Source organism: Taudactylus pleione, unplaced genomic scaffold (genome assembly GCF_031769625.1).
Source record: "Taudactylus pleione unplaced genomic scaffold, aTauple2 ptg000451l, whole genome shotgun sequence".
In the NCBI taxonomy this organism is placed as follows: domain Eukaryota; kingdom Metazoa; phylum Chordata; class Amphibia; order Anura; family Myobatrachidae; genus Taudactylus; species Taudactylus pleione.
Window position 1 is genome coordinate 4,253,627 of NW_028284853.1, and position 22,706 is coordinate 4,276,332.

General features: G+C 42.2%; 1 protein-coding gene across 1 annotated transcript in view; it reads left to right on the top strand.

The window, feature by feature from the left end:
• The first annotated feature begins 5,486 nt into the window (after positions 1 to 5,486).
• The window catches only part of LOC148505524 (NXPE family member 4-like), a 48,126-nt gene continuing 30,906 nt past the window's right edge, over positions 5,487 to 22,706 (top strand). The window contains exon 1 of the mRNA XM_088448083.1: positions 5,487 to 5,754. The gene's annotated coding sequence lies outside the window, so the exon portion shown is untranslated. The remainder of the gene's footprint in view (positions 5,755 to 22,706) is intronic.

Genomic DNA, 22,706 nt, shown 5'->3' on the forward strand with positions numbered 1-22,706 from the left:
GCGTCTTAGCTGCACGTATATATCAATATAACATAAATGGAGGACCAAACTTTGTCCGATAAAAATAAAATAGGGAAAGATCAAGAACCACTTCCTCCTAGTGCTGAAGCTGCTGCCACTAGTCATGACATAGATGATTAAATGCCATCAACGTCATCTGCCAAGGTCGATGCCCAATGTCATAGTAGAGGGCATATAAAATCCCAAATGACAAAGTTGAGGAAAATTACCTTAAAAAAACATTTAAATCATCTGAGGAGAAACGTAAACTTGCCAATATGCCATTTACGACATGGAGTGGCAAGGAATGGCTAAGGTCTTTCCATATGTTCATGACTAGTGGTTCAGCTACACATGACGATGGAAGCCCTCCTCCCACTAAAAAAATCAAACGAGTTAAGCTGGCAAAAGCACAGCGAAGAACTGTGCATTCTAAGAAGATATCACAAATCCCCAAGGACAGTCCAAGTGTGGTGGCGGTTGCGATGTCTGACCTTCCCAACACTTTACGGGAAGAGGTGGCTCTTTTCACCATTTGCACGCCCTCTGAAAGTGCTGGAAGGAGCACCCACAGTCCACTTGCTGATATTTAAATTGAAGATGTCACTGTTGAAGTACAACAGGATGAGGATACTGGTGTAGCTGGCGCTGAGGAGGAAGTTGGCGAGGAGGATTCTGATGGTGATGTGGTTTGGTTAAATCAGGCTTCGAGGGAGACAGTTGTTGTCTGTGGGATGAAAAAGCACTTCACGGTCATGCCTGGGCAGAAGACCAAACATTCCACCTCTTTGGTCTGGCAATATTTCTATGCAAACCTGGACAACAACTGTCTTGCTATATGTACCATATGTAAAGGTGAAATAAGTAGGGGAAGGGACATTAACCACCTAGGAACATCCTCCATTATATGTCACCTGCAGCGCGTTCATAAAAAGTTACTGTCAAGTTCAGAAACTTTGGCTAAGACCGTAAGCAGTCCAGGGACACCTAAATCCCTTTGTCCTGTTGTATCCAAGCGCCTGCAAACCACACCGTCAACTCCCTCCTCGTCAATTTCCTCCTTAGTCAGGATCGGAAGTAGTCCTGCAGGCCATGTCACTGGCATGACTGACTCTTCTATCCGGGATTCCTCCGGAGGATCCTGCATTGCTACGCCTACTGCTGCCGCTGCTGCTGCTGCTGGGAGTCGTTCATCATCCCAGAGAGGAAGTAGAAACACCACTACTTTTACTAAATAATTGACCCTCCAACAGTCCTTAGCGAGGAGGATGAAGTACGACAGCAGTCATCCTGAAACACAACGGATAACTGAGGCCTTGACTGCTATGTTGGTGTTAGACGTGCATCCGGTATCCGCTATTAGTGCAGTGGGATTTAGACAATTGATGGAGGTAGTGTGTCCCTGGTACCAAATCCCATCTAAATTCCACTTCACTAGGCAGGCGATACCGAGACTGTACACAAACGTCAGAAAAAGTGTCCTAAGTGTCCTAAAAAATGCGGTTGTACCCAATGTCCACTTAACCATGGACATGTGGACAAGTGGAACAGGGCAGACTAAGGACTATATGACTGTGACAGCCCACTGGGCAGATGTATCACCTTATGCAGCAACAACAGCAGCATCACCAGTAGCAGCAGCTCAGAAACGCCAGCTCGTTCCAAGGCAGGCTACGCTGTGTATCACCGGTTTCAGTAAGAGGCACACCGCCGACAACCTCTTAGAGAAACTGAGGGAAATTATCGCCCAGTGGCTTACCCCACTTAGACTCTCCTGGGGATTTGTGATATCTGACATTACATCTTGGCAAATTCCAGCATGTCCCATGTTTTGCTCACACAATAAATTTGGTTGTGCAGAATTTTCAGAAAAACGACAGGGGCGTGCAGGAGACGCTTTGGGTGGCCCGAAAAATTTCTGCCCACTTTTGCCATTCAGCGACTGTGTGCCGAAGACTGGAGTGCCAGCAAACACTCTTGAACCTGCCTTGCCATCACCTGAAGCAAGAGGTTGTGACACGGTGGAACTCAACCCTCTATATGCTTCAGAGGATGGAGGAGCAGCAAAAGGCCATTCAAGCCTATACATCCACCTATGACATAGGCAAAGGAGGGGGTATGCACCTGACTCAAGCGCAATGTAGAATGATTGTCATGTTGTGCAAGGTTCTCCAGCCCTTCGAACTTGCCACACGTGAAGTCAGAGCCTGATTCAGACCCGGTCGCAAGCGCTGAGTGCTCAAAATGGGTCGATGGCCCACTGGGCATGCGCACAACGGAGCCGGTTCCGTCGTGCGCATGTGCTAGACCCGGATAGCGATGGGCACTCCGTCGCTCCGGGTCTTGCAACAAAGGGGGCGAGCTGTCGATGGTGAGTGAAGGAAGGAACGCCTACCGTTTGGGGGCGGCCCCACTGACATCACAAGTGATGTCAGTGGGAGAGCTTCCGGCTCAATTTGAGCCGAACGCTCTCTGGGGCTTGCGGCCATGAGACCCTACCACAAGGGTCTCGTCTCAAGCCCGATGGTCGCGATGGTCTTGACCATCATGACCATCATCATGGCCGCTCGCTAAAGCTGTGGGTGGTCACCCACAGCTATGCGAGCGGCCAGGAGGCCGCACAAAAAAACCCTAAAAACGCCCTGATTCAGAGCGAGCGCTCTGTCAGAGCGTCCGGCTCTGAATCAGGGCCTCAGTTCAGACACTGCCAGCTTGAGTCAGGTCATTCCCCTCATCAGGGTTTTGGAGAAGCACCTGGAGAAAGTGAAGGATGAGCTAAGACGGAGCGATTCCGCTCGGCATGTGGGACTTGTGGATGAAGCCCTTCATTCACTTTGCCAGGGTTCCAGGGTGGTCAATCTGTTGAAATCAGGCCACTACATTTTGGCCACCGTGCTCGATACTAGTTTTAAAGCCTACGTGGTGTCTCTCTTTCCGGCCGACACAAGCCTGCAGAGGTGCAAAGACCTGCTGGTGAAAACACTGTCAGCTGAAGCAGAACGTGACACGTCAACAGCTTCTTCTTCATTTTCTCCCACAACTGGGGCTGCCAGGAAACAACTTAGGTATCCTAAGCAACCCGCTGGCGGTGATGCAGGGCAGGCAGGACCAAGTTTGGACATCTGGTCCGGACTGAAGGACCTGGCAACAATTCTGACATGTCTGTCACTGCATATGGTACTCTCACCATTGACAGAATGGTGGAGGATTACATCGGTGACAGCATCCAAGTTGGCATGTCAGACAATCCGTACCTGTACTGGCAGGAAAAAGAGGCAATTTGGAGGCCCCTGTACAAACTGGCTCTATTTTACCTGAGTTGCAGTGCAGCCGGGAACCTTGTCAGCGAAAGGCGTAGGAGGTTGCTTCCACAAAATGTGGAGAAGTTGATGTTCATCAAAATTATATATATATATATATTATATATATAATTATCAACTCTTCCAGGGAGACCAGCCTCCAGAACGTACAGAGGGACCTGTGGTGGTGGATTCCAGCGGGGACAAATTAATACTCTGTGAGGATGAGGATGTACACAACACTGAAGAGGGTGAGGAATCGGTGGATGAGGAGGATGAGGATGACAACTTGCCTCCGTAGAGCCAGTTTGTGCAGGGACAGATTAATTGCCAGCTTGTTTTGTGGGGGTCCAAACTAAATAATCATTTCAGCCACAGTCGTGTGGCAGACCCTGGCGGTGAAATGATTGGTTTGTTAAAGTGTACATGTCCTGTTTATACAGCATAAGGGTGGGTGGGAGGGCCCAAGGACAATTCCATCTTGCACCTCTTTTTTTTCTTTTCATTATGTACTGTTTGGGGCCTAGTTTTTCAATATGCCATCCTGTCTGCCACTGCAGTGTCACTCCTAGATGGGCCACGTGTTTGTGCCGCCCACTCGTGTCGCTTAACATAGTCATCCAGCTACCTCGGTGCAACCTTTTGGCCTAAAAACAATATTGTGAGGTGTGAGGTGTTCAGAATAGACTGGAAATGAGTGGAAATTAATGTTATTGAGGTTAATAATAGCATAGGAGCAGAAAAACCCACAAATTCTGTGATTTTAGCTGTTTTTATGCTTTTCTTCAAAAAAATACAGATCCAAAACACAAAACCAAGAACCCAAAACACGGAAGGGTGGTTTTGGCAAAACCAATCCAGATCCAAAACACGAAGAAAGATCCAGATCCAAAACCAAAACACAAAACACGAAAAGTGGCCGGTGCACACCCCTAATATAATGGAATTTTACTAGCGCTGGATGTTCTTCTCAGTATCATAAATGAAATAATTAGCACCACCTGTGGATCTTTTAATATGTATCAGCCAGTAATAAATAACCTGTGCACCAATTAGGGGATTTGGAAAACATGCACTGTTAGGGATACACTGCTATAGAGCCCAATTTTTACATATATGTCCAGTACAGTGCTAGGTTCTTCTGCTGCTCCCCCAGACTCCCGGACTTGCTCCCATGCCTTGGAATGGTGCTCACATCTAAAATTAAAACATTCAGCTCAGGCAGGATGGCCCTACTGCCGCATTTAATGGCTTACTGTGATTGCTGGTCCTCTATATGCTGGAATTATGACACACAATACACTTTGTAAGATGTATATTAAAGCTGGATAAGTGGTAATTCTGCCCTCTTCATGGTCTGGCCACACTCGCTGTAAAATCAAGCATTTGGAAACCCCCCTCTAGAAATCCTGCATTTGCCACTGATTTGCAAGTCATCTAAGTGCAGGGGTTCCCAACCACGGTCTTCAAGGCACACATATACCCTTTTTCCACCTAAATTCCGGGTCTGACATGGAGTTGGAACAAAGTTCCTATCCTGATCAGACCCGGAATTTTGCCGGCGCTGACTCGGGATATTCCCGAGTCAGCGCCGCTCACACCGCAGTCGGGTCTGCATAGACCCGGCTTTTGTGGAGTGAAAGTGGACGCTTGGAGATGACGTCAACTCCAAGCGCCACTGAAGCTCGACCAATAGGCCGGCTAGCAGCGCACTCCAGGTCATCGTGACCCGGAGTGCACTGTTCCCATAGCAGGGTTTCACGGGCTACGCCCGTGTTAAACCCTGCTAGTTACCTGGGTTGGATTGCCGGGTCACTCGACCCGGCGATCCAACCCTCTGCCCTTTTACACCAGGGAGCTGCCCGGGTTAACCCTTCAAAAACCCGGGTTTTAGCTCCGGTGTAAAAGGGGTATAACAGTCCAGGTTCTAAGGATAGCCACACTTGAGCACAGGTGGCTTAATTAGTACCTGAGTTCATTTGATTTAACCATCTGTGCTTAAGCATGGATATCACTAAAACCAGGACTGTTAGTGTGCCTTGAGGACCGAGGTTTGGTAATAACTGTTCTAGTGTGTACCTAGCTTAAGATCCCACTGTATACACAGTCACACCCACAGGAGTTAAATCTACAGAGACAAATCAGCCTGCTTGCATGACTAATTATGCTGTGCTGTGAATGGAGCAGGGAGGGCTGCAGTGTCCAGAAAGTTTTTCCTGTGTGCAGTGCAGCCAGCTCCTAGCCTAGAACTGGGCTAAGGGTACACAGCTGCATCACAAGCCAGACTGAGCCGGGGGTGCTGAACGTTCAGCTCATGGAGCTGCTGAGGCTGAGCTGCAGTTTGCAGAGATCTGTAATAACAGTCAGCAGCGGCAGCAGGCGTGATCCTGGTCACACTACACCCTCTCTAGTCTGCACATCAAGCAGTATATACCCCCTGGCCTGCCTCACCCAGGTAAGTGGCTGCAGATTTGGACACCCAGCCGGGGCTGGCACATGGCTATTGGCACCTTCCTGTGCCTACTTTAAGTAGGTTCTAGTGCTATGGTGGCAAACGCAGGATTTCTACAGAGCAGTTTCCAAATGCTTGATTTTAAAGCAAGTGTGACCAGTCCATGAAGAGGGCATAATTGGCACTTAACCAGCTATATTATACGTCATATGAAGTGTACAGTATTTAATGAATTTGGCATATGTAGGAGTCGGACCAGCTATCACAGTACACCGTTATATGCAGAAGTAGGGCTGCCCTGTCTCAGTTGAATGTTTTTATTTCAGATGTGGGCTCCATTCCAGGTTCGGGAATCTGCGAGGGCAGAAGAAGAACCTTGCACTGCTCTGAACATATATGTGCCGTTTGGTCTCCTTATGCACTGGATAGTGTTAAAGAGTACAGTATTAAGAATTGACCCTATAGATGGTCTATATCAGTGCACCCCTAACAGTGCATGTTTACCAGAGCTCTTAGTTGGTGCACAGGTGTATTCATTACTAGCTGACACATTTTAAAAGATCAACAGGTGGCGTTAATTATTTCATTTATGACACTGAAGGGATCTTAAAAAACTTGCAACTTTAGTATTATATGCTATTTCTATTGTGGTCATCATGGTGTGGGCTAGGGAGGGGGGTTTCAGGTTTACACTGCGATCAAAAGTGTGATGGCAGTGAAGCCTTCGCACACTGCGATGCACTCACAGAACGTGACAATCGGCCGATTGAGTGCATGATCGCAGTTGCAATCGGTAATGAAGACCCTAAAGCTGGCCACACATCTAAAGATTATCTGTCCAACCAGCCAACTAGTTGATTGGTTGGAATGAAAATCTGGTAAGGTATGAAAGCAAATGACCATCAGCAATTTGCTCCCAAACGCCGAAAATGGACAAAAATTGTTGTTTGATCAAATTGTTTAGATCAAACATTTAACAAACTTAGTAACAATAAAGAAAAAGGGTGTATTAGTAATGGCTCCAATAATAGAAAATGGGGTATATGCAGCTCTCAAAAACAAGGGGATTACTTGATCCCTATATAGTAGACTGCAAATTAAGGAAAATGAGAGAGCGCTAATACACAATATTCAAGATTACATTTTTTTTTCAATTTATTAATACCCTTTACAGATAAAAATTAATTATACCAGCTCTTTAGCACATATAAAAACTATTATAAAATAGACCAATCGCATATATTCATGCATATAATATAAAAGAAAACATTACACAATTAGCTGAAATCTATCAAATTTTCACAGCCACACCAATCTCTATACATACATATAAATGACCCCTATTAGGATGTTATAAGTACCACTGTGTTAAAGCATTAAATAGCATGATACATGTATTGAAACTTTGTTTCTCAATAGTGTTCTTAAATCTGTTTCTTTAGTAACACTTCCAAGAGATATAGATATTTATGTGTCAGTTGGTTTGGACACTACAGGATTTTTCTCGCTGTTTTTCAGACAGCACAACTTCCCACAATAAAAATTGTTGTTTTTCAACTCTTAAATTATTCTTTTAAGAGCATATCATTATTTAGAAAAACAGTTTAGCTTTTTTATGCTGCTCCAGCAATTTGTGTTTCCACAGTACAAAATAGAGATAAAAATTAGAATAACTCCTTAGCAGTCACATTTGTATTAGTACATACATATTTAAAAAATCATGGTCATGAAAAATATGTATAAAAAATTATTTATAGTTTACCACGTCCTCCTGATTCATCAGGGTTTGGTGATTGTGTCATTTTCCAGTTATTTCACCTCTTTCTTTTTTAGCCACCACTCCGTATTATATGGGCTGCAATTATATTCACAGTCCAGCAGCCAGGGTGTAGGGATAAAGGGATTCTTCAGGAGGCAGAAAAACAGATGATCCTTATAGCAATTATGTGGGAAAAACGTGCCCCGCTAATTATTAGGTGTTCTCCTCCCTCACCCTATTAGCTGCTCCGTATCTGCCCTGTGCTTGGCGGCTAATTCTCCAGTCTGTACGGCCAATTCTTGGGCACGTTGTGCTCCTGTAGCCGCTCTATGACTGGCGTTTCCCTCCTGGCTTTAAGCGGCTAGATGTCGGATCTCCAAAGGAGACAGGGTGGCTGTCTCTCAGCTCTAAATAGGCCCGGCACTGAACCCACCATCAGTGTCCTTCCTCCTTCTCCGTACACAGTCCACCCCACAGCCGTCTGTAGCTAGCGCTCCAACTCCCAGTCCTACAGGATCTCCAAGGGAGATAAGAGCTCTTGGGGACATGGAAACAACAGTTGGTCTTAAATGGCAATATAGTCAGTCTGCTTGAAACGCGTTTCTCCGCCTGTACACAGACATCAGCGGCTTCCTCAGTCAGCATATTCTTTACATTCTTTCACCAGCCTTTTATTTGCACCTATGTAGTCGGCACATATGTGGGCAATTTACTCCAAGTTTCCTTTTACTAATTACTAACAGATTTAACCTTAATTATATGGTATCTATCCATGATTTTCAATTTATATTTATTCTTTGCAAATATGATGTTGAATTGATTTCATTCCCCCAATCTTGGGATTTAGGAATATTTTAAGATATTCTTATGTAGTATAAAAGAAGAAATATGGAAAAATACAACCAAATTAATTAACTGATATCATTACTAATATATAAATATATTTGTATATACATATACCTACAAGCAAATAATTATGCGTGCACATATATGCACATACAAAAAATGCTACCAAATTTTGACACAAAGGATAAGTATATGGCCAGAGATAATTGACAGTATTGTTCCCCCATATAAATACACATCAAAACTAATTGAGGGGTCTAAGGCCAGAAAAAAAGACATAAATATATACACAGTTCATACATTTCGTTATAACTAATAAACTACGTATACAGTAGCTATACAGATGAAAAAGTTCAAACTGTACGTATCCATAGCTAATAGTCCCAATAGTCATAGCTACAATATAGTCATCTTGATGACAAAGATCCTTACTAAATTATTAAATTCGACAATAATGCATATAGAGGAATAACAGATTCTTTATTAATAAACTCAAGATGTTGTATTATAAGAAAGTCAGATAAATCATCTATAGTTCGTATAGGTTCAGCTATTATATCCTTCCTAGAACTATTGGCCAACAGGGACCTCTGGTACCATACCTCTATGTTGGATAAATACAACCACCCATAAAGTTTACTAAATATTATTTAATTCTATGGTGTCATTTAAACCGTTGGGAAAAAGTGAGATCCAGAATGCCTCTCTCTGACATAGCATACTGAACCTATCTCCTCCTCTTGGTGTTAATTTAATTTGTTCTATACCCTTTACAGAGACCCTTACATTGTGATATATGACTTTAATCTAATAAATTGTCCCTTCGGAATATTTATTTTCCAAGTTTTAGCATGTGAGCTTTTAAAGTTAAGATAACGGTTTTGATCGACAAGGAAGGGAAGTTGGTAACAGAAACCTTCATTAAACCGGTCGATCAAAACCGTTATCTTAACTTTAAAAGCTCACATGCTAAAACTTGGAAAATAAATATTCCGAAGGGACAATTTATTAGATTAAAAAGAAATTGTACCACTAGAGAATCATATAACAGACAGACAGAGGCATTGATTGAGTCTTTTTTGGAACAAGGGTATCCTAAGGAAATTTTAGAAAAAGCCAGATAGGAGGTAGACAAACTAAACAGAGAGGATCTTTTAGAAACAAAATATGAAAATAGAGATGATGTGTCCAAGAAAGGAGATAGATCATCACTATTTATAACTAAATACAACAGTTGTGCACAAGAAATTAAGAACATAATAAAGAAAAATTCTTCATTATTAAAACTAGATACCATATTGAGAGACGTACTAGAGTTGAAGGGGAAAGTGATTTTTAGAAGGGCTGACAATATCAAATCCAAACTAGTATCGAGTCACTTCAAGCGAGAATTGGAAAAAAAAGAAAAAATAGAAAATGATAATAACTGGCTTCCTAAAAAACCACTAAGATTTCATAGGTGTGGTAGAACCACGTGCAATACATGTTTACACACAACAAGAAAATAAACTGGTTTCTCCTCACATTCTAATGGCGATAGGTTCCTTATAAAGGATTTTATAACATGTAAATCAACTTTCATTATATACATAATACAGTGTGGTTGTGGGAAACAGTACGTGGGACGTACCACAAGAATGCTCAATACGAGATTTATGGAGCACTGGCGAAATATCAATAAAGGGATAAAAACCCATCCTCTGTCGAGTCATATATCACAATGTAAGGGTCTGTCACATAAAGAAATCTCTGTAAAGGGTATAGAACAAATTAAATTAACACCAAGAGGAGGAGATAGGTTCAGTATGCTATGTCGGAGAGAGGCATTCTGGATCTATAGGCTTGGTACACTTTTTCCCAACGGTTTAAATGACACCATAGAATTAAATAATATTTAGTAAACTTTATGGGCGGTTCTATTTATCCTACATAGAGGTATGGTACCAGAGGTCCCTGTGGGCCAATAGTTCTAGGAAGGATATAATATCTGAACTTATACAAACTATAGATGATTTATCTGACTTTCTTATAATACAACATCTTGAGCTTATTAATAAAGAATCTGGGCCTGATTCAGACCCGCTCGCGAGCGCTGAGCGCTTGCAAGCAGGTCGATGTTGCCCAAATGCACATGTGCACGACGGCGGTGCCTCCGTCGTGTGCATGCGCGAGACCCGAATAACGATGGGGAAGCCGTCGTTATGGGTCTCGCACCAAAGGGGGCGTGCCGTCAATGGTGAGTGACAGCACGCCCCCTTTGGTGGATGTGCCGGGGGCGTGGCTGCCCAGAAGGAGGCGTTCCCATGGGAACACCTACTGTCTGGGTCAGGCCCCACTGACATCACTAGTGATCACAGTGGGAGTGATTTTGGCTCTGATAGAGCAAAAATCACTCCAGGGCTTGCGGTCAACGAGACCCTACCACAAGGGTCTCATCGCAAGCCCGATGGTCACGATGGTCTTGACCATCATCATGGACTCTCGCATAAGCTGTGGGTGGTAACCCACAGCTATGCGAGCATCCAAGAGGCCACTTCGCAAAAAAAATAAATAAACGCCCTGATTCAGAGCGGGCGCTCGTTCAGAGCGTCCGGCTCTGAATCAGGCCCTCTGTTATTCCTCTATATGCATTATTGTCGAATTTAATAATTTAGTAAGGATCTTTGTCATCAAGATGACTATATTGTAGCTATGACTATTGGGACTATTAGCTATGGATACGTACAGTTTTAACTTTTTTGTCGGTATAGCTATACGTAGTTTATTAGTTATAATGAGATTTATGAACTGTGTATATATTTGTCTTTTTTTCTGGCCTTCGACCCCTCAATTAGTTTTGATGTGTATTTATATGGGGGAACAATACTGTCAATTATCTCTGGCCATATACTTATCCTTTGTGTCAAAATTTGGTAGGATTTTTTGTATGTGCATATATATGTACGCATAATTATTTGCATGTAGGTATATGTATATACAAATATATTTATATATTAGTAATGATATCAGTTAATTAATTTGGTTGTATTTTTCTATATTTCTTCTTTTATACTACATAAGAATATCTTAAAATATTCCTAAATCCCAAGATTGGGGGAATGAAATCAATTCAACATCATATTTGCAAAGAATAAATATAAATTGAAAATCACGGATAGATACCATATAATTAAGGGTTAAATCTGTTAGTAATTAGTAAAAGGAAACTTGATGAATAAATTGCCCACATATGTGCCGACTACATAGGTGCAAATAAAAGGCTGGTGAAAGAATGTAAAGAATATGCTGACTGAGGAAGCCGCTGATGTCTGTGTACAGGTGGAGAAACGCGTTTCAAGCAGACTGACTATATTGCCATTTAAGACCAACTGTTGTTTCCACGTCCCCAAGAGCTCTTATCTCCCTTGGAGATCCGGTAGGACTGGGACTTGGAGCGCTAGCTACACACGGCTGTGGAGCGGACTGTGTACGGAGAAGGAGGAAGGACACTGACGGTGGGTTCAGTGCCGGGCCATTTTAGAGCTGAGAGACAGCCGCCCTGTCTCGTTTGGAGATCCGACATCTAGCCGCTTAAAGACAGGAGGGAAACGCCAGTCATAGAGCGGCTACAGGAGAACAACCTGCCCAAGAATTGGCCGTACAGACTGGAGAATTAGCCTCCAAGCACAGGGCAGATACGGAGCAGCTAATAGGGTGAGGGAGGAGAACACCTAATAATTAGCGGGGCACGTTTTTCCCACATAATTGCTATAAGGATCATCTGTTTTTCTGCCTCCTGAAGAATCCCTTTATCCCTACACCCTGGCTGCTGGACTGTGAATATAATTGCAGCCCATATAATACGGAGTGGTGGCTAAAAAAGAAAAAGGTGAAATAACTGGAAAACGACACAATCACCAAACCCTGATGAATCAGGAGGACGTGGTAAACTATAAATAATTTTTTATACATATTTTTCATGACCATGATTTTTTAAATATGTATGTACTAATGCAAATGTGACTGCTAAGGAGTTATTCTAATTTTTATCTCTATTTTGTACTGTGGAAACACAAATAGCTGGAGCACCATAAAAAAGCTAAACTATTTTTCTAAATAATGATATGCTCTTAAAAGAATTATTTAAGAGTTGAAAAACAACAATTGTTATTGTGGGAAGTTGTGCTGTCTGAAAAACAGCGAGTAAAATCCTATAGTGTCCAAACCAACTGACACATAAATATCTATATCTCTTGGAAGTGTTACTAAAGAAACAGATTTAAGAACACTATTGAGAAACAAAGTTTGAATACATGTATTATGCTATTAATGCTTTAACACAGTAGTGCTTATAACATCCTAACAGGGGTCATTTATGTGTATGTATAGAGATTGATGTGGCTGTGAAAATGTAATAGATTTCAGCTAATTGTGTAATGTTTTCTTTTATATTATATGCATGAATATATGCGATTGGTCTATTTTATAATGGTTTTTTATATGTGCTAAAGAGCTGGTATAATTAATTTTTATCTGTAAAGGGTATTAATAAACTTCTAATCTTTAATATTGTGTATTAGCACTCTCTCATTTTCCTTAATTTGTATTTAACAAACTTGTCTGAACGACCATTTTTATCTGTTTTCTGGCATTTAGGAGCAAATTGCTGATCATCATTTACCTCCATACGTTACCAGATTTTCATTCCAACCAATCAACAAGTTGGCTGGTTGGCTGTAAGTTGGTCTAGTGTGTGGCCAGCTTAAGACTAAATTTAAAATCCTTGTCAACATGAATAGGAAACAACACTCGGCGCTCACTTGTGCTAATAGGGGGATATGGGAGGTAGGGCTGCAGATCCCAAAAATTTGATTCCCCAGAATGTAACCTAGACTGCACTTAGATCAAGAATTGCATATGAGTGTAATTACACAAACATGCCAAGGGGCCTACGCTCTGTTAATGAAAAAATAATAATGTATATATTTTAAATGAGAGGCGATCAGTGTATTGAACAGGAGAAGGATGAGAAAATAGTATAGGTAGAAATAATCTGAATCTAATTAACTGTTTGTATAATAACTCTTGGATTTTTATAATAAAAATGGGTATTTGTAAAAAACAAATCAGTTTGTACTTTAAGTAAAGCTGCAGTCACTGAAGGGGGGGGGAGGGGGCAAAAGGAGGAAAAAATAATAAGGTAGTTGGATAAACCTAAATAAGGACTGTATGATAGGTGGGATAGATTAGTTCAGCACCTGGTGGCCAATAAATACAGGGAGAGGGCGTCCCACACCCCACTGTAATTCAATGTCGATGTTCCAAATGTTATGAGATCACACATCGCATCCCCTGATCGACTGAACCCTGCATTAAGATCAGGGGGTGCGATGTACGTCCCCACGGATGCGCGCTGGATCCGACATCAAGCCCATACACGGAGTGATATAACAGCCAAATATCGCCAATCTGCCGGACAGGCTGCTTTATCGTACGGTGTATGGGCTGCTTAACTGCCTATTATACAATCCCCAATTCTCATATATCTGTACTGTACTTTTTTGCGCTACCTGATTTTTTTTTTTTTTTTGTCTTTTAATTAAGATCTGACCTGGTGTAATTGTGATTGAGGCTCCGATGTTCCTTGATGGTACCGATGTTTTCACTGAATTGCAAGGTATTACGGATGTGGGATAGGAGAAGTGGGCGTCTTTATGTTGGCCCTCGACGGCTTTGCGATTGCAAACAGTAGCATACAGTACATTCACAGCAGACCTGAGTGCGTAATCGCAGCAGCGATCGCATTAGCGATCCGTGCTGAATCAGGCCCGAAGTTTGTTAGAACCCTTGTTTAATTTTTACAAGGATTTTAAATTTAGTTTTAGTCTGAGGGGTCTATTTACTAAGCAGTGTTAGGAGACAGAGTGAAAAGTGATAAGGTGCCAGCCAATCAGCTCCTAACTGTCATCTCACAGGCTGTGTTTAAAAAATGACAGTTGGGAGCTGATTGGCTGGCACTTTATCACTTTTCACTCTGTCTACTAACACTGCTTAGTAAATAGACCCCTTAGTCGCTTATTCAAAATTTAACATCGATTTCGTCGTAATTTTCGGTATTAAAACGTTTATATTTTAGTTATCGTTACAATTTAGTCCTCAAAAAAACTGTAGTGGACAAAATGCTTCTGATCCTACCTTCCCCCTGCATGCGCTGGTCTACAGTCATAAACCCAGAAGTCATAACTTCGCATGGGACAGCTCTTATCGAAAGAGTTGTCCCGTGCATAAGTAATCATACATACTGCATGAATAAATGACGGTATGCATACCATACGAGGTGGGATGTACACGATACATCCCGTCTACAGTCATAGGCAAACGCAAGGGGGGTTTCCGTCTGCCTGGAAACCCCCCTCCCCAGCACACACCATGACCACAATAGAAATAGTAATATAACAGAATGTTATTAGTGCTGCATACTCTTCTCAGTATCACACATGAAATGATTAGCAGCACCTATGGATCTTTTAAAATAAATAAATACACCTGAGCACCAACTAGAAGATGTGAAAAACATGCACTGTTAGGGGTGTACTGCTATAGACCATCAATAGGGTTAATTATTAATACTGTATAATAATACACTATCCAGTACATAAGGAGACCGATATGTACATATATGTCAAGGGCAGCGTTAAGTTTTACTGCTGCTGCACCCTCAGACTCCTGGACTTGTTCCAATGCTCAGGAATGGAACCCACATCTGAAAAAAAAACATTCAGCTCAGGCAGGATGGACCTACTTCTGCATCTAATGGCATACTGTGATCACTGGTCCTGTATTTGCTGAAATTATGCAACACAATATACTTTGTATGTAATATATTAAAGCTGGATAAGTGCTAATTATGCCCTCTTCATGGACTGGCCACACTCACTCTAAAATCAAGCATTTGGAAACCCCCCTCTAGAAATCCTGCGTTTGCCACTGACAGTGGCTGCATAAATATATATCAGCTATTTATCTGCTAGGAATAAGAAATATAGAAATTGGAATGATTAAAAAAAAACACAGAAAAAAGGGAGGAGTTGAGACCATAAAGGGGAGGTGCCAGGACAAGAAGAGGAGGAGTCACGATAAATTATTAAATCACCCCCACTAAAAAAAAAGAAGGTCTAGATCCGCCCCTGATGCAGCATGCCAATATTCTGTGGGTGCATTTGAATTGCTACGTGACCGTGTCACAGCTGTTGACACTGTAACATAGTATTTCACATGCAGATACACCCACAGTAAAAGGTGACACGATAAAATGCTCAGTGCTACCGAGTCGCACGTCGCTCATGCGTTCTGTTTGAAGCGACTTGTAGCGCACGGAGGTAAGATGGATGTGGACACATCTCTATATAGTGTGAAAAATAGCATAATATATGGAACAACATATAGGATAAATACATTGTGAACAATCACTTTTATTACTAGTACCCTTATGGCATACTGCTTTCCAGTACAGTATGTTTTTACACGTGGCTACACCATGTCCCCCTTTCCTTATATACGTAGTATGAAAAATAGCATAATACATTAGACAATATCTAAAAGATAAATATGGCATACTGATATAACGTGTTTACTTAAAAAAATAAAATAATATGCACTCTTTATTTGCCAAGTGATTTATTCATTCAAATGTCAGCGTCCACATGAAAAGCACTGTGCTCGCTTAAATACAAATATAAATATTATAAAACTAATCAACACTCTGAAAAAATAAAAATATATGGCTATACACCATGGCTGTTTTAATTCGTCAAACATATAGTGGTATCCAATGATGGGGATTGAAACGAACGAACGTATTCTCTCCGCAGCACTAGAGTCGAAAATGGCGATGTGATGACTCCTCTTCCCTTCCTGTATGTTTGTTTATGGTCTGTAATCAGGTCCTTCTCCCGTCCAAATTCTATTTACAGCTGCCTTGACTATAGCCTGAATCAGGGGGAGAGTGTACGCTGGTACAATCTGTTTCTCTCAATAGTTTGGACAGAGGAGGACCGATCATCACAAAATTGTATAGGTGTGTACACACATCATCGGCACTGTGGTTGGGAGCTAGGTTAATCGAGCCATCACATCGAAAGCAGGAAAAAGTTGCACTGCAGCACCCGGCTCCTGTCACCGAGGAGCCGACATTTTGGGGTCACCCCATAATGACGTCACTGTGTCCTGTGCAGGATATCACACCTTTTTGGTCTCTCCTAAGAAGCTAGTACTTGGTCTAACAGCTCCTATTAAGGACCCTTCTCTCCCTCCTCTTCATAGGTTGCAGGAAGCTCAGTGCAGCGACCACATAGGCAGCAACAGCTTGTTCATGTTTCATTGTCGCAGGTATAATATCCAGGCTTCAACAAAAAGTATCAATAATAGGGTGCAGCAGCTGAGTATAAAACTAGTGTCTATACAATAGCAATACTGTAATGGCGAGTTATTGTACATCCTCTATATAAGCAGTCTTTAGCATATAAGAACTAAGGTGGTAGGGAACCCCGAGTCCAGAATGAGGCTAACACCTCAGGATGACATTAAGGACCTTTGCCAGGGTAGAACCCTGTAGTAATGGAAATCCGGAGCAGAGCGGACCCTGCAGACTAGTACAGTTTCGTGACAGGGCCGTGCCCTGCGGTGCATTGAGAACCTTGTAGAGTAGTGAAGTCAGAGCACGGTTAAGCCTTGTAAGACGATGAGATTCCAGGGCAGGGTTGAGCCCTGCAGCGAGGCTAGAGTTCGGAGTGGGGTGAGCTCTGTGATGCAGAGAGGATTGTAGCGGTGTTGAGCCCCGTGATGCGGAAAAGATTGTAGCGGGGTTGAGCCCCGTGATGCAGAGAAGATTGTAGCGGGGTTGAGCCCCCGGATGCGGAGAAGATTGCAACAGGGTTGGGCCCTGTAGTGTGGATAGGGTTCAGAGTGGGGTTGAGCCCCGTGATGAGGAGAAGATTTTAGCAGGGTTGAGCCCTGTGGTGTGGCTAGAGTATGGAGTGGGGTTGAGCCCCGTGATGCGGAGATGACACTGTAATGGTGCAGTTGACAACTGTAACAAGGATGAGTTCAATATCCACAGGAACGAAAAGACAACAGGTAAAGTGCAGCAAAATGATGAAAGCACAATGATGGAGCAAAAAGCAATACTTAGACAATAGGAATGCTGGGCTCTGTAGTGCAGCAGATAACTGGCATCAGAAGTTCATCTGGAATACAACAAAGTCCACAGCAATCCACAGGCACAGCGGGGATCTGGCAGGAGTCCGAGAAAAGACCTGAAAGTAATGTTGCACAGACACTAAGACACAGTTAGTAACAGGCTTTATACTAAAGGTCTGTGATCCATAGGAAGTTTCAGAACATGTGACCCAAATGGAATCAGGTTTGAAATAATGAGCAATCTAGGAATCCCACAACCTGATGACACCTGGGAAACAGATGATCACTTTAACACTCTATCCCCTGAATGAGAAGCATGCCAGCAAGCAGGATAGCTCCTCCAATGACCACAATGGAACTTTGGTAAAAGTAGTCTATCTTTATGTACTGAAATAGTTGCAGTCCTGACAGTACCCTCCCCTTTTTGGGTGGTCTCCGAACACCCACCAGGTTTTAAAGGAAATTTAGCATGAAAATTACGTATCAACTTAGGAGCATGGACATCAGAATCTTTAATCCAAGATCTCTCTTCCGGGCCATAACCCTTCTAGTCTACAAGATATTGCAATTGATTTTGATGCTTACGTGAATCCAGAATCTTATCGATCTCAAACTCCAGACCTCGAGCAGTTGTTATGGGAGGTACTTTAGGCAAGCTGCCATGAAATTGATTAAGTGGTCTAAGCAAAGAGACATGAAAGGAGTTAGGTACACACATGGTTGGAGGTAACTGTAACTTACATGCCACTGGGTTGATAATTTTTATAATACGAAAAGGACCAATAAACCAGGGAGCAAACTTCATGGTAGGTACCTTAAGTCGCAGATTTCTAGTAGACAACCAGACACGATCCCCCACAGAATATTTAGGAACAGCCGAACATTTTCTATCAGCAAAGGTTTTATAATTATGAGAGGCTTTCCTAAGACACTTATGTACCTGTCTCCAAATTCCAGAAAAATATTGGAGGGTAGCTTTAGCTGCTGGGACGTCCATAGTAGAAATTTACTGAAGCTCAGGAACTCGAGGATGTCGACCAGTATTGGCAAAAAAAGGACTTATACATGTAGCAGACGAATAATGAAAGTTATGAGAAAGTTATGAGCAAAAAATCCATCCAATCATCTTGGGAGGAAGAAATGTACATTCTTAAGAAGGTCTCCAAGTCCTGGTTCACTCTTTCGGTTTGTCCATTTAACTGAGGATGATATGCAGAAGAAAACTGTAATTTAATTTGCAATGATGAACATAAAGCCCTCCAAAACCGAGCAACAAACTGGACACCCCGATCAGACACTATCACAGAAGGAAATCCATGAAGATGAAAATATCTCTTTGATAAATATTTCTTCTAATTTGGGGGCTGATGGAATTTGAGCCAAAGGACAAAAATGAGCCATCTTGGTAAAACGATCCACCACTACCCAAATAACTGTACACCCCCTAGACTCAGGAAGATCTGTAATAAAATCCATGGAAAGATGGGTCCATGGCTGGGTGGGAATGGGTAGTGGATGGAGAGGACCAACTGGAGACTGCCGGGAGGACTTATGTTGTACACACTTAGAACAAGAACGTATAAACTCTTGGACATCTTTTTTCATGGAAGACCACCAATAGGAACGTTGCAAAAAAGAGTACATTTTATGAACCCTTGGATGTCCAGAGAAATGAGAATTATGAGCCCAGGAAAGAAGTTTACCTTGTAACTCAGGTGCCACAAATATCTTCCCAGGAGGAGGATCAGGAGAGATGGAAATTGAAGAAAAGGCCAGAGGGTTTATTATAGGGTACCTTTTGATCCTCATTTTGTTCTTTCTCTTCCAACATTGAGCGTGAGAGAGCATCTGCCTTTTTATTCAAGGAACCTAGATGATACCTGATGACAAAATCAAAACGAGAAAAGAAGAGTGCCCAACGAGCTTGTCGTGGGTTCAGACAATAGGCAGTCTTTAAATACAGCAAATTTTTATGGTCTGTAAAAATTGTAACAGGATGTTTTGTGCCTTCAAATAAATATCTCCACTCCTCCAAAGCTAACTTAATAGCTAACAATTCTTGGTCCCCGATGGAGTTATTACTCTCAGCACTAGAAAACTTTCGTGAAAAGAATCCACAAGACACTGTTCTCCCATCTGCAGCCACTTGAGACAAAATAGCCCCAACTCCATAAGTGGAAGCATCCACTTCTAGCATAAATGGTTTTTCAACGTCAGGTTGAACTAGAATGGGGGCAGCAGAAAATGAATCTTTAAGAGTCTGAAAGGCATTCAATGCCTCTGGGGACCATACTTTGGGATTAGCCCCTTTTTTTGTCATAGCAGTAATTGGGGCTACAATCGTTGAAAACGCTTTGATAAACTTTCTGTAATAATTGGCAAAGCCTAAAAATCTCTGGATAGACTTTAACGAAGTGGACAGAACCCAATCTTGAATAGCCTTTAACTTGTCAGGGTCCACCTGAAGCTCAGAACCGGAGATGATATACCCCAAAAAGGGTATAACTGGAACTTCAAAAACACACTTGGAGATCTTACCATAAAGCTTATTAGCTTGAAGACGACTTAATACCTCTTTAACATGGGTACGATGATCAGAAAGATTCCTGGAAAAAATCAAAATATCATCAAGATAAACAATAACAAACTGGTAAAGTATATCTCGGAAAATTGCATTCACAAACTCCTGGAACATTACATAACCCAAAAGGCATGACGAGGTTCTCATAATGGCCATCTCGCGTATTAAACACTGTTTTCCACTCATCACCCTCTTTAATTCTGATCAAGTTATAAGCTCCTTTTAGATCAAGTTTAGTAAATAGATGAGAACCCTTAACTCTATCAAACAGTTCCGTAATGAGAGGTAAAGGATATTTATATTTATTTTTTACCGTAATCTCATTTAAACCTCTAAAGTCGATACATGGACGAAGACCGCCATCTTTTTTTCTTTACAAAAAAGAAGCCCGCTCCAGCGGGAGATGAAGAAGGCCTGATAAACCCCTTTCATAGGTAATCTCGCACATACTCCGACATGGCTTGAGTCTCAGGAACAGAGAAAGGGTATACTCGACCTTTAGGTGGCATTTTACCAGGGATAAGTTCAATAGGACAATCCCAGGGGCGATGCAGTGGGAGCTCGTCTGCCGCCTGCTCAGAAAAGACATCAGCAAATTCATGATAAGGCTGTGGGAGAGAAGGTGGAACATCTACTTTCACTTCAGCCAATCGTACCACAGGAATCAAACAATTTAATTTGCATTCAGGACTCCAAGAGAGAATTTGAGAACAAGTCCAATCAATATGAGGGTTATGAAGAGTTAACCATGGTAAACCAAGAACTATATCATACATAGAAATAGGTTATTCCAAAAACTCCAAACTTTCTTCATGCAAAGCTCCTACCCTCAACTTCACAGACTTTGTTTGATGTGTAACATATCCATTAGAAATTCTAGTGTCATTTACTGCAGAAAGGGAAAAAGAACTGGTTAATTTGACAACAGGAATTTTCAACTTTTGAACCAAAGACAATGAAATAAAATTGCCAGCTGCTCCAGAATCTAACAATGCAGAAAACTCCTGACATGAAGAACCAAAGTCAGGAATGCTCACAGAAATTAAACAATCCTTTTTGGGGGAAACTTTAGAGAGTACCCCTAGTTTCACTCAGGCTGTGGAGACTGAGCAGGGAGGGTGGGTAGTGTAGTGCTGGGAGGTACTTACCTGTGCTGTCTGCTGTGTCCTGGGCTGGTGCACTGCTGATGCATCTGGTGCTGTCACTGCTGTGCTGTCTGCTGTGTCCATCTTGGCTGGTGCTGTTGCTGACCCATCTGGGGTGGTGCTGTGCTGTCTGCTGTGTCCATCTGGGCTGGTGCTGATCCATCTGGGCTGGTGCTGTGCTGTCTGCTACGTCCAGCTGGGCCCAAGTTCTGGACCCGAAATTTTAAAAAAAAAAAGTATTGTCTTTTAATATCTTTCCCGTGTGTACGTGTTAGGCTTAGCCGCACAAGATACAGCAATGCAACCTAGTGCTTCCCGACTCCAGTCATCATCAATCTGTGCTCTGGGCCCAAGTTCTGGACCCGAAAAAAAAATAGGACAAATAGTGTCTTTTTTTGTCTAATATTTTTCTGTGTGTGCACGGCTGCACGTATGTGAATTTTGTAACCGCACCTTGGCTACACTATTATAATAATAATAATAATAATAATAATAATAATAATTTTATATAGCGCTTTTCTCCCAAAGGACTCAAAGTGCTTTACATTTACAGTATAAAATATAAAACAAGCTTTTACAAGGGACATTAGTGAAATGCTTGGGTGAATAGGTGAGTCTTGAGTCTATTTTTGAAGGATTCTAGAGTGGAGGCCTCTCGAACTGTGCGGGGAAGTGAGTTACTTAAGGTTGGAGCCACAAAACTGAACACAACACTACACTATTGGTGCTTGTGACACTACTTCAAGACTGCAGAAAATATGGAGGGCTGTCACATGACAGGAGAGCAAGGCCAAGAACCACATGTTGTAGCTGCCGCCAGCAGTCTTCATGATAATGCAAGGCCGTCAACTTCCTTGTCCTCTATGAAGGCCCATGCCCCAGGGCTTAAGAAATGCCATTGATATGGTAAAGCTACTTTTACTGTAGTAAAGGGAAAACAAATCGAAAGGCAAGTTGTCTTTAGATAAACAAAAAATTGGCAATATGCCATTCACTACACGAAGTGGCAAGGAAAGGATAAGGCCTTGGCCTTTATTTATGTTGACTGTTGGTTCTAATAACTCCTTCTGCTTATAGTAGTAGTGGTGGTGGTACCATAAAAATTTGAAAGTTGTTATGAGTAAGACGGCTCCGGAAAAACCAACTGTGTGTCCTGAGAAATCGAAATCACAAATCCCCGAGGAGAGTGTAAGTGTGTCCGCGGTTGCCATGTGTGAGCCAGACCTAAATACTAGTGTACTGGAGGATCCTCCAAGTTCCAACATTTGCGTTCCCTCTGTAAATGTGGGGAAGGGCAGTCAACATCTTGCAGACGTAGTCAGTGAGGATGCTTCTGTGGAATTGCACATGGAGGAGGAGGATATTTTGGTAGTTGAAGGCGCTAAGGATGATGAGGATGTTGATGATGAAGATGTTGGTGATGAGGATGTTGATGCCGAGGATGTCC